The sequence below is a fragment of the Equus przewalskii genome, chromosome 1, assembly GCF_037783145.1.
Source record: "Equus przewalskii isolate Varuska chromosome 1, EquPr2, whole genome shotgun sequence".
NCBI classification, from domain to species: Eukaryota; Metazoa; Chordata; class Mammalia; order Perissodactyla; family Equidae; genus Equus; species Equus przewalskii.
Window position 1 is genome coordinate 102,570,520 of NC_091831.1, and position 12,482 is coordinate 102,583,001.

Here is a 12,482-nt window from a genome sequence, read left to right on the forward strand (position 1 = left end):
GATATAGAACTTGAGATGCCAAAATGCTAACGACTTTAAAACTGTGTTTAAGAAATTTATTTTTATGCTGGAAAAAAATTGCAATTAATTTTACTTCACATGCTCTGTTAATACTTGAAGCATTAGAGAAATATAACATTAGAGAAAGCTTATAGAGAGAAGTTTCCTTTCTACTTTCTGAGGATAATACACTAAATAGTTGATAGGAAAATATGTTTTACAACATGTCTAAACCATGAAGTAAGATCTAGCCACAACATATACGAAAAGTGTTATAGTTCAACTTCTGGGTTTATTCCTTGACCTTGAGTCGAAATTCATTCATGTTCTCAATTAATAAGTGTTTCTGGAATTCCTAATAGATTTCAAGCCTTCAGTCTGGATGTGCATACTGGAAAGGAAAGACACCTGTGGGTGATTCTGAACTTTCCAAACTTCCTGAAATTTATTTCTTTCTCTGGGGAGCCTAGAAATATATGTATGATCAGAGTTATTTTTCAGCTCAGAATTGAAGCCAATAACATAATTATCTTACTATACCTCCCCCCAAAAAACACGTACACCTCCATCCCCACTAAACACAAACTACAGACAAACAATAAGCAGAAGTTCTATCTGGCTTCTAAATCATATGATAATATGATTTTAAAAATGGCTATATTTTTATCTTTTTATATATTGGCAATTTCTCACTAAAAAAATAAAAGTTCTGGTGATCATGTTGTTCCATTGTGGATTATTTCAATCATTATTTTCCTTGACGCCACAGTGCAGGCATCAAACAATCCACTCTGAGTCAGTCACGAGGCATTATTTTTAAGGGATAACGCCCCCTGATTTTGAAAAGCCAAGGTTGGAAGGCAAACATGAGACTTAATGAGATTGTGACCTATTTGTGGCTGTATATTTCCAGAAATGAATCAAATGTATGAAAAATTCCAAATCCTCTTGGTTGAATCATATAGAGACACTATTGCTTAATCAGCAAACAGCATTATTTACAAGTAGAGAAGGGAATTTAGGCTAAGAAAACAGAATGCTTGGTCTTCGCGGAACCACAGAGCTGTGATCTTGACACACACTACAGAACCTTTGCGCTCTGACTGTGCCTTTAATTCGGCTGTCTGACTTTCAGCAAGGTATTCCCAATCAGGAGCAGCAAGATCCTTTTCTGGAGGGACCAGAGATACCTAGCTTTGAAGCCCAACTCCACCACTTACTAGCTCCGTGACCTCATGAAAAATTCTGCAACCTCTTGGAGACACAGCTTCCTCACCATAAAACCCATAAAATAGGGATAATAATTCCCCTCCTCATGGGGTTGCTCTGAGAAATGAAGCAATGTACAGTATGCAGTGGGACTTCAGCTTCTGCCTGCGTTAAATGAGAGAGAGAAACTTCATAATTTCTAACCTTAAAAAAAAAATCAATAAACATCCTAAAGTATTCCTTGACTCACTCTCTCTTTACAAAATATTATTCATGACAGCTAACCCTACTTAGATCACAAAAAAGGACTCTACATTAGTTCGTTCATTAATTTTCCAAACAAATATTTATTTAGTAGAAAAAATATCTAATTTGTATAGCACTTATTGTATGCTAAGCACTCTTTCAAACCCTTTACATATGTTCATCTTTACAACCACCTCCGTGAGATAGGTACTATTATTAGTCTCATTTTGCAGATGTGGAAACTGAGTCACAGGGAAGTTAAGTAACTTCCACACAGCTGGAAAGTGGCAGAGTCAGGGTCTGAAGCCCCTGGTCTGATGCTATGCTATCTACTATGTCCAAATTTCTCAGGGCTGGGTCTAGACATACAAAATCCAAACAATTAGAAGGGCTCTCAGAATCTTTCTCTTTGTTGGAGAGAGGCCACAGCAGTTCTGCCCAATGGGGAGATGTCCTATTGTGAGGCGTGCCTTCCAAGCGTGACACTCATTGCACCGCCTTATTGTTATGACTTGCTTGTTGTCTGTCTTTCCAGACTGTGAGTTCCCTAAGGCTCTTTCTCTGCCTGTTGGCTGCCGCACACCAGTGCCTGGTACATGGTGCTTAATAAGCATGTGGTAAATGATAGAAACCATTCCAAGATGAAAAGCCTTCTTTCCTGCTGCAGAGGCTGGAAAAGTCCCTTGTTCTCGAGCACAGCAAAATGACCCAGCTGCACCGGAGACACAAGCGAGATCTACACGAGTGAGAGGTTTGTAAAATACTCAAACTGCCTTGTTCACTCCAAATAAACTAATTCAATACTTACTTAATTTGAAATATTGCTCACTTTTATGAGGAACTCTGTATGTGATTCATAAAAAAATGTTTCAAACCTGAAGAAAAAGTTCAGTGGGTTCTTTTGCCATAGAAAAACTATGAATGCAAATTGTAGCATCTTCATGAATATTGAAGCAGTCAGTATAGTAATAGACTGATTCCTGAGAAGCCAGGGAATCTGACACGACTCCCTTCATAGCTGGAGCTCCCACGGTGGAATTCAGCATGGCGAGGTCAGGGCTGGCAGGAGTTTCTCACTCCTGCTTTCATGTAATTTGGAACAAGTTTAGCTTATACGTGTCCGCTTCCCCACATTAAACGAACCTCGAAGGTACCAGAAACAGATCACTTTTGAAACCTTTTCTTTGGATGTAAAGTTAAGTAACTTCCAGAATCAGATTTGGGACTTTAGCCAGAAAACACTGGACTGTAAAATCAGAAGGGTCAAGCCATCAAAACAGAATCTAGTTACTAGAAATCCAGGAAACATTCTATTGCCTTTAAAAGAGAGGAATTGTCAAGTGAAGCTGGACACACTTTTAAATTCTAACTTGGATAGTAATCCCCCAAAATACATATCTGACCTAAAGAGAGGTAAGAATGGCAATGAGCTTGTTTAAACTGTGGAGTTCTTTACATAGCCATCTAATTATTACCTCCCTGCAAAATGGTATGTTAATTTGTATAGCAAAACCAGTGTAGGAGCATTAGAACTCAGAAAATACCTCTGCCTGGAAAACTAAATTTCATATTCATCAGTAACATAAAATTTGTACAATCGTATTCAGTCCTTTCTTTCTTTCTTTCTTTCTTTTTTTTTTTGATGAGGAAGATTGGCCCTGAGCTAACATCTGTGCCAATCGTCCTCTATTTTGTGTGTGGGATGCCTCCACAGCATGGCTTGTTGAGCAGTGTGTATGTCCATGCTGGGGATCTGAACCCGTGGACCCCCGGCCACTAAAGCAGAGCACAAGAACTTGACCACTGTGCCACCAGGCCAGCCCTTTGTATCCATTTTTTAAGAATAATATTTTTAAAAATTAGAATAGACATATCTACTGATTTGATCTGAGTTACTATTAGGGATTAGAGATGCTGAGAATTTTCTTTCTTCCTGTCGAATATCTTTTCCAAGAAATGTGGCTTCTGCTCGTTCCCCCTGATGTGCAAGGACCTCTGTTTACAGTTAGCCTTCCCTCCTCAGTAAAGCTAAACCCTGAACCCTCTTACACTCTTCTTTCCTCTCTGGCATCTTGGGAATCTGGGAAATGATGAACCTGGAGCCCTGGGCCACTGTTTGGGGCTCTTCCTCACCCAGAGTAAAGGCTGGCCCTCATTTTGTGATAAGACACGGTTTTGATCTTCAAGAGTGGGGTTCTTTATTAGTGACCATGGACCCCTTTGCCAAGGAGCCCAACAAAATCATGAGTGTTCCTCCCAAATTTTATTCTACTTTTAAAAGCATCCATGACCCACAGAATATGAAGACCCCATTTTAAGAGACTTATCTAAAAATAGGCACTAACCTCACCCTTAAGAGGAAAACACATTGCAATACTGACCTGAATGTGGATTTCAAGATTCTGATGATTTGTGAGATGAATTGGGCCATTTCGCGATGGAATGTGTTTCATGCAACGATGAGCTGCTCCCATTCCTGTGTTCGTTGCTGCTTTTCCATCCTAGCGCCCTGTTAATTTAGTGACTGAATTTCAGCTGATTCTCATTTTAGGCTGATGTATTTCTCTTGTTATGCCATGCTCCCGGTTCACCTCTCCCCACTGCCCGCAGCTGTTGGCCTAGAGAATGTCAACGTGTCACTATTAGCCTAAACCAGAGCAATCAGGAAAATTGTTGCCAAAAATGTATGGGAGTCTTTCCAAACCTTAGCAAAATTGGTTTTACAATTTTTGGTGGCACACGTTTTCATACTCTGGGAGAGGAGAATTTCCATCTAGGATGAGACACTTCCAACTTTTCCTCCAGATAAACAGAAATACAGGTCCCCTAGGTGGAAGGGAGCTCCTTGTTCCAGGCGGCTCTCAGCTGAATTTGACATAGGGGTTCCTATGTGGCTCGGAGTCTCTTTGCAGGGGTTGGTCAGAGCAGGTTTTCACCTTCTTCCTCCAGGAGATCATCCAAAATCTAGACAATCCTACAAGAGATACAATCATGTCACCCACTTGGCTGGTGCTTAAAAAATTTCATGGCTCCCCACTGCCCACACAGTCCATAGGGTGGAATACAAACAAGGTTGTTCTCAATCTTTCCTCTATCCGTGGTCAGCATACACTATCCCTGACCCCTTTTACCCACATCTCTGTCCCCTAGGCTACTTAATTTTCAGTACACAAATTGTATACAGGCGGGGGCCGGCCCTGTGTCCAAGTGGTTAAGTTTGTGCATTCCGCTTTGGTGGCCCTGGGTTCACCAGTTTAGATCCTGGGTGCAGACCTACACACTGCTCATCAAGCCGTGCTGTAGCCACACCCCACATAGAAGAACTAGAATGACCGACAGCGAGGGTATACAACTATGTGCTTGGGCTTTGGGGAGGAAAAAAAAAAGAGGAAGATTGGCAACAGATGTTAGCTCAGGGCCAACCTTCTTCACCAACAAGCATTAAAAAAATTGTATGCAGGACATTTTCTGCATTGCTCATGTTGTTACCACTTGGGTGTTTATAAACCCTCACTACCCACATCTGCTTGACAAATATCTGTTCACTCTGCTTGGCCAATGTTTTAAAAAATTGAGATATAATTTACATATAACATTGTGTAAGTTTAACGTGTACAACGTGTTGGTTTGATATATTTATATATTGCAATATAATTGCCACCATAGCTTTAGCTAAAACTTCTATCATGTCATGTAATTATCATTTCTTTTTTGTGATGAGAACATTGAAGATCTAGTCTCTTAGCAATGTTGAAGTATATAATAGAGTATTATTGACTATAATCACTATGCCATGCATTAGAACTCTGCTTGGCCCATTTTGAATATCCGTCTTTCTCTGTACGTTCTCTGACCTGGCCATTACAGATAAAGGGCATCCCCTCTCCTACAAAGAGAGAGACTAACTTGTTTATACTAGTCTTGCTACTTGGGAGTAGGTGTGTAGCTTAGCTTTACTGCTGTGGTGGAGATTGTCTGCCATCCATCCCAATCCATCCACCCTCCTTTTCCATAAGAGTATGGTTGTAGCTGGACATGCAGTTATTCAAGGAAGAACTGTATTTCTCAGCCCTCTTTGTGACTAGGGGTGCAGCGTGACCAGGTCCTGGGCAATGGCACACGAGTGGGAGTGTTCTGGGATGAGTGAGCCTACATCTGGGACAAGATAGGAAACCTCTCTCATGCCCCTTTCCCTTCACAAGCTTTAACCAAGCAGATGAGCACAGGGGAGGGCAGAGAGGCTGGATGGAAGACCAGGGGATCTGAGTGACCACGTGAAGCAGCAGCCCCCTTGTCTCCCAAGACTACCACCCAAGAGAAAGAAACCTCATTCCTTAAGCTGCTGTTTTGTTAGATTGCTTTCTGTTTCTCTCTTTCCTTCCTGCTGTCATTTTTTTATAACCACTTAACGTTTTACCTACCTGCCATCATCATTTATTGGTTTTGTGACCGTAGACAATTGACTTAACCTGTTTCTGAATCTGCAAAAATGGAGATAATAATGTCATATGGTTTTCTGAGGATTAAATGAATTGATCTATCTAAAGGGCCCTCTTGGTGTCTGGTCCGTAGTTAGTGCTCAATAAATATGAGATGTGATGGTGGTGCTCATTGTTATTAACATCTCCTAAATAATTTTTTTTCCATGAACTGGTCTCCTGGCCTCAGACCTTGCAGGTGGCATGTGACATTTATTTTTGTATTCCCGGTGCATGGGCTATAGCAGAGTCTCCAAAAATAAGTGTGGCATACATGCTTGTTGAATGGCTAATAGGGGACTGGAGTGTCTCCTCTCAAGCTCCTCCCATCCTCTGGGCTCCTGTCCAGACTCATGCAGGCCCTAATTCTCCAGCCTCTCCCTGCACCAGCACCTATTCAGAGGGCTTAGGAAACTCACCGGGTATCTGCCTGATCTGGTCCCCTGGTTCACTCACACCTTTGTGTATCACTTCATTCCTTCAGTGCACATCTATCAAGTGCCCACTATACCTAGCACAGTGCTAAGGGCTGAGGATAAGGCGGTGAACAGCACACATGAGGTCCCTCTTTTAATTACTCTTGTCATTTTTTTGAGGGGAAATAAATGATAAATGAATAACCAAATAAACAGACAAGAAAATGACAGTGGAGGGGAATGCCATTGGGGAAAACAGGGCGATGTGCTAGAAAGACTGAAAGAGGGTATTCCAGGAGGTGATGTCTGATCTGCTACCTGAACCCTGCATGGGGATTAGCCATGAGAAGAGTGTTTTACTCCATCAACTTGGGTTACCTCCTGAGCAGCCCCATGCAGCCCGTTCTCAAGAATGCCCACCTTCACTGCAATGGAAAACTGCTTCCCTCCAGGTCCCACATTTGGCCAGACCACCCACTGACGTGAGTTGCCAGAGTTCATCACTTTCACAAATGTCAAAGGAAGTGAGAATCTGGGAGCTGGAAGAGTGAGCTTGGGTTCTGGAGAGGCACAACAGAGTCAACCAATTTTTTGACTTTTAGTTTGTAAACATCTGGAGATTTTCAGATAGTATACCTTATTCTGTTCAAAATATGACACTAGACGAAATGAAAGATTCTGAGAACTTCTGAACAAAACTTGTCATAATTTTACCTAGAAGGAGAAAAACAAACAAAGATAAACCCCTATTACAACCGTAGTGCCACTGGGGACCAATGCAGGCTCTGATTTGGAGTTGAAGAGGTGGGTTTATTTTGTTCGCAGCCTGAGTTCTCCAGGAGCTACATGACTATGCCAAGGCAGCTTATTAGGTAGCACTTTTTTGTTTCTTGTTTCGTTTCAATCATCACTCTCTCCAAATCTTAACTATGCCTGAGTTGGGAGAGAGGAGGCATCAACCACTATTTACTGAGCACCTTTCCAAGGTGCCCAGCTAGCACAAATAGACTTGGCTGCTTTTGTTCCAACTTCTGTTTGTGGTCCTCCATTCCTTGGTAAGAACAGTCTTCCAACCTGATGTTTATCAATTAATGCAGGCAACTACCTGCAAATTCTAATATAGAAAACATATGAAGAGTGCTTTCTAAATGACTAGCGTTTGCTCCATTCTGCTTTCCATGATAATGGCGGGCGGATGGGGCAATGGGGGAGTTGCTGTTCAGAGAGAGAAAGATATGGCATTTGTTGAACTGAGCTGAGACTCTGCTTAGGTTCCCCTCTCCCTACCCCACCCCCAAAGATTCAAACTAAACCTGTGGATCCTTATATTTAAAACTGATCCCTAGAATAAACATCACTTAAACAAAAGTGCCCTTCTTTGCTATAGCTCAGAATCACCTCTTACCGTCTTACTGTCCAGTCTTTTGTTATTGGAACCTCACTCTGACACTTCAAGATGGCACAGAATTTGATATGATGCGTTGCCATGAGCCCCATTCAGGTGTTTAGCTATTGAGCTGCTTACCAAAAGGGCATCGTCTCAAAGGTGGTCTCACCTGCGAGGCAACCCTTCGGCATGACCTTTGATGTATTGGATAGCAATCTGATAGTGGCTCACAGCCATGGCTGCCCTAATATCCCTGAGGAGGCTTAAATGACCTGGTCAGCCCCAGGGAATTTGATTTCATGGTCTGGAGTGAGCTTGAAACTATTAACATTTCTAAAAATCATCCCAGATTATTCTAATATGCATTAGGTTGAGACTCTCTGCGTGAAGACTTTTTTAAAAACAGAAAGCATTAACAAGGCTTACTCCTCCTAGTCTCAGATTTCAATGACTTAAAATGGCATTTTTTATCAGTCACTGCAGATGAGGACTAGAAAAGGGCCCGTTATCTAATAAATTATTGCGGCAAGCATGCAATGTATAAACATTCGGAAGGGCATGGTAAAAACAATACCTTCCAGATACAATAAGTTGCTAATCTTAGTTGCCTCAAATACTTCTTTTTCCCCTTATTTAAGGCAAGTCTGTCATTTTAGCAGGACTTTGGGGCCTCTAATTCCATAACCTCTCAAATAAGCCAATGAAGAACCACCATTTGCAGTGCGTGCGCCAAAGGTTTTCTGAGATTGTAGACAGTTTACATAGGGCCATTGTAGAGGACACTGTATTTGACTGTCAGGTACATAAAAATCCCTCAGAGGCAGACATGATGCTCTTCTGCATTGGCACTAACAGCTGAACCCCTGGTAGATGTGTCTGTGCTTGTTTATCTAAAGTATCAAATAAAGAACAGTATGCATTTTAATCTCTTATCTATGAAGATTTGGGATTAAATTCAAATCCTACTTAAACACTGCATCACTATTTTCATTTTAAGGCCTGGTGAGTCTTTTTCAATTCTTTGGAAAATGAATTTAGGTGTGTGAAAGGAGATAAGCAACAGTGTGTGAACTTCTCTGCTTGACCAGTGAGCGGACAAACTATGGATAATTGACTATTGCGGGGCAAATTTTCCCATCACAGTATTTTATAAAAGTGTTTGGAGTTGCACAGAAGAGCAAACTGAAGGCATGAAATCCAATTGTTATGGAAGTCCAACCCTGGCCTCTCAATTAAGACAACTAGGTCCATCTAAATAGAAACTCTGAGTTCTACATACGTGGTTTATTTGTGACTCTCAGAGAAACTGCCAAGCATCATTTATTGCTATTGAAGTAGAGTCCCCAGCTTAGAAGGGGCCCCTGAGTAGTTCCTGAAATACATTACTTTCCTTCCCCTAGGATGATGTTCTTTAACTTTCATTCTCAGTTCACCTCATCTGGGGCACTTTTAAAAGCAGATCCTTAAATATATTGGGTTGGACTCTCAGGAGTGAGGCCTGGGGGTCTGCATTCTTAACAGTTGCCTCATCTGAATCTTAAGCAGACTGAAGAGAGAGAAGGACCACATTAGGCGCCATTCACAGGGGAAGTCTGAGACCAGAGGAGAGTCTCTCAACTCCCATGAGAATTGCTAGGACACTTTCCATATTGAGTGGCCTGGATATTTTCCTTAATAAACCTAAATAAAGAGATATGGAAACATCTCTGTCCGCATAAATGAATAAATAATAAGCGGCCAATGGTTTCTCGTTCTGTCCTCCTTTTGGAAGTTGGTCTGATTAGGATCTTGTGATTATTCTCTGAGGATCTCGGTTGTAGCATGCCAAGTGTCATGGTCCTGAAGAAGCTCTGTCATCACTGATCCTTAATTTTGTTGTCTAGAGGAACTACGTGCCTCCAGGAGCACTCATCAGGCTTTTCAACATGAGTGAAATCTTATGAAAAGAAATGCCCGATTTACAAACTCCATGAGTGTGGCAAAGTCCACCAGACCCTGTAATGGGGGAAGGACTTTGCAAAAAAACCCTAACTTAGAAACACCCGGCTCTGGACAAACGAGCCAGACATATAAAGACCGTTCACACCTCCCTCCTCTCCTTGTCCCCAGGCTTTCCCCTGGGGTTGGTGGAGTCACACTGTGGCAACTCTGAACTTTTAGATGATGTGAGAACTCAGAATTACAGGAAAGAAAGGACAAAGAAAAAAATTAGGGGAGGAGTCTCAAATTGGCAGCTAGCAGAGTGTTTTCATTATTGTGAAATTTCACATAAAAATCTGGAGTTCCAGCTTTTCTTGAAGAAGTGAAAAATATGGCAACACTGGGACTGCTCCCACGTGGCAAGAACTGGCCAGAGATGAGCTGGGTTAGGCACTGTCCAATTTGCTGTAAGTCTTTTCAACCCCGAATCCATTGTTCTAGACCAAGCCCACTTTCCTTGCTTCTGTCACCTGCCAGCTCCTCTAGTAATGTATTTTGTGACCCCCTAGCTTAGTGCAAGTTATTCCTACAAATAGCTCCTTCTCCACTCCAAAAATGCAGAAAGGTTTTACTTCGATTCCTGAAATTCCAGCTATCAAGCACATGTTAGTATAAATTACCCTGACCAGATTGCTTTTTTTCAGACCTTTTGAGTGTTGAAGGAATGAGTGTTTTTCTTGGGGCTAATGATCAAGAGAAAATTGAAAAAAGCTTGAATAGGGAGCATGTGAGGAAGGCTGAGATTTTCACGAGGCTGTGGTGAGGCAGACAGTGGCTTTGGAATGGGATGAGGGAAACGTATGTATGGATGGAGGGGTGCTGTGAAGATTTAATTTTACTTGTCAACTTGAGTAGACAACAGTGCCCAGGTGTTTGGTCAAGTATGAGTGTAGATGTTGCTGTGAAGGTATTCTGTGGATGTGATTAACACCTACCATCAGTTGACCTTGTGTAAAGGGGATTGCCCTCTGTAATGTGGGTGGGCCTCATCTAACCATTTCAAGGCCTTAAGAGCAAAGCCTGAGGTTTCCCAGAGAAGAAATTCTGACTCCAGACTGCAACCTAGAAACTCGGCCTAAGTCTCCAGCTCGCTTGTCTGTCCTACAGATTTTGGACTCAGGACTATAACATCAGCCCTTGCCTGTTTTTAGCCTATGGCCGTGCCCTATGGATATCAGATTTGCCAGCCTTACAGTCCTGTGAGCCAATGTCATAAAATAAACACACACACACACACACATACACACATATACACGTATCCTATTGTTTTGTTTCTCTGGAGAACCCTGACTGATATAGGTGTCTATTTTAATATTCGTTCTGGGGTCCTATATGATCAGAAAACAGATCCCTAGATGCACTATGTGGCCAGTCCTCTTAGCATCATGATTCCATAATGTATTCATCCAACAGCTTCCTGTGGTCTGTCCTGGGATCCCAACACATCCCCCACAGGAACAATATTATAAATTATAAACAACGATTTTAAAACCACCATTTGGAAATTATCTGTCCATGAACTGGGGAATGCCCATAAAGAATAAATGATGTGCAGACACAGAAACTAGAACTTCACCACTGCCTCAGGGTGACCCTCAACGCACACCCCTCCAGGGGCTGTGCACTTGCTCCATTGTTCAACACATTCTAAACAGGTATTCTTTCAGCTGTGATTTTGGTTTTCACGTGGTTATGTCATAAGAAAGTTGGCTTTGTTATTTCAAATTCATATTTGATGTTTTTTACTTGACATTATTTTGCCAAGCTTGAATATCAAATACTTATTTTCTAGCCCTGGCAGTAAATTATTTTTGTCTGATTCCAAAAATAAAACTTATCTTTTTACGCACTGATTCCCTGCCCCTGAGGATTTTCTCAGGCAGGTATGAAAGTTGATAACTCAAGAGAAGTTCCAAAATTCTTTAAACTATGCCACTAAGCAAATTAAAACAAAAAATGGTACTGGTTTGTAAGTAGGCGTCTCTGGAGTCTTTTTTATTTATCATCATATGCCCAAGCGCTATCATTATATCACTTTAGAGTTTACAAAGCACTTTACATTTTAAAAGGCAATTTGAGTGTCCTCCATGGGCCAAGAAGTGTGTAAGAAACTGGGCACTATGAAATGTGCAAGAGATATAAAGAAATTATGTATTGGTTGTTACCTTTACGAACACTCTGCTTACCCATCTAGCCATCCATCCATCTAGTTGTCACTCGGCATTATTTCTTAAATGCCTGCTATGTGTCAGAGACTTTGGTTGATGCCAAGAATACAAAAATAAACAAGATAGACATGGTATCATCCCTCCTGGGTTTGATAGTCTAGCAGGGGGAAAGGCAGTTAAAGAAGACATGATAATAACATATGATAAGTATGATGAAAGAGGATGAAGAGAGTCCTAAAGGAGCAAGGAGTAAGGGAACTGAGGCAGGGCTACTGATGTTGGGAGGACATCCTTGGAGACCAGCATCTCTATGCTGAGACCTGAAGTATTTGTAGGGAAAAGTGAGAAGAAACCTAATTACCTAGCAAAATAGAGCATTCGCATTTGATTCAACAAGAAGTAGAAAAGTGACTGAACAGATACATAAGAAAAATTTGGGAAGATAATCAAGGATCTCCCATTTTTAAATAGGTGCCACAGCCAAATGGTTTTTCAGTTGAGGGCAATGTAACTTTTAAAAAGTGTATAATCATGGTGTTATTTACACTAGTACTTTTCAAACTTCAATATACTTACATTCACCTGGGGATCTTGTAAA

At 41.4% G+C, this 12,482-nt stretch overlaps 1 long non-coding RNA gene across 1 annotated transcript in view; it reads left to right on the forward strand.

Moving 5' to 3' along the window:
* The first annotated feature begins 1,990 nt into the window (after positions 1-1,990).
* LOC139076649 (uncharacterized) overlaps positions 1,991-12,482 on the forward strand; it is a 64,765-nt gene continuing 54,273 nt past the window's right edge. The window contains exon 1 of the long non-coding RNA XR_011528523.1: positions 1,991-2,206. This is a non-coding gene — a long non-coding RNA (uncharacterized lncRNA). The remainder of the gene's footprint in view (positions 2,207-12,482) is intronic.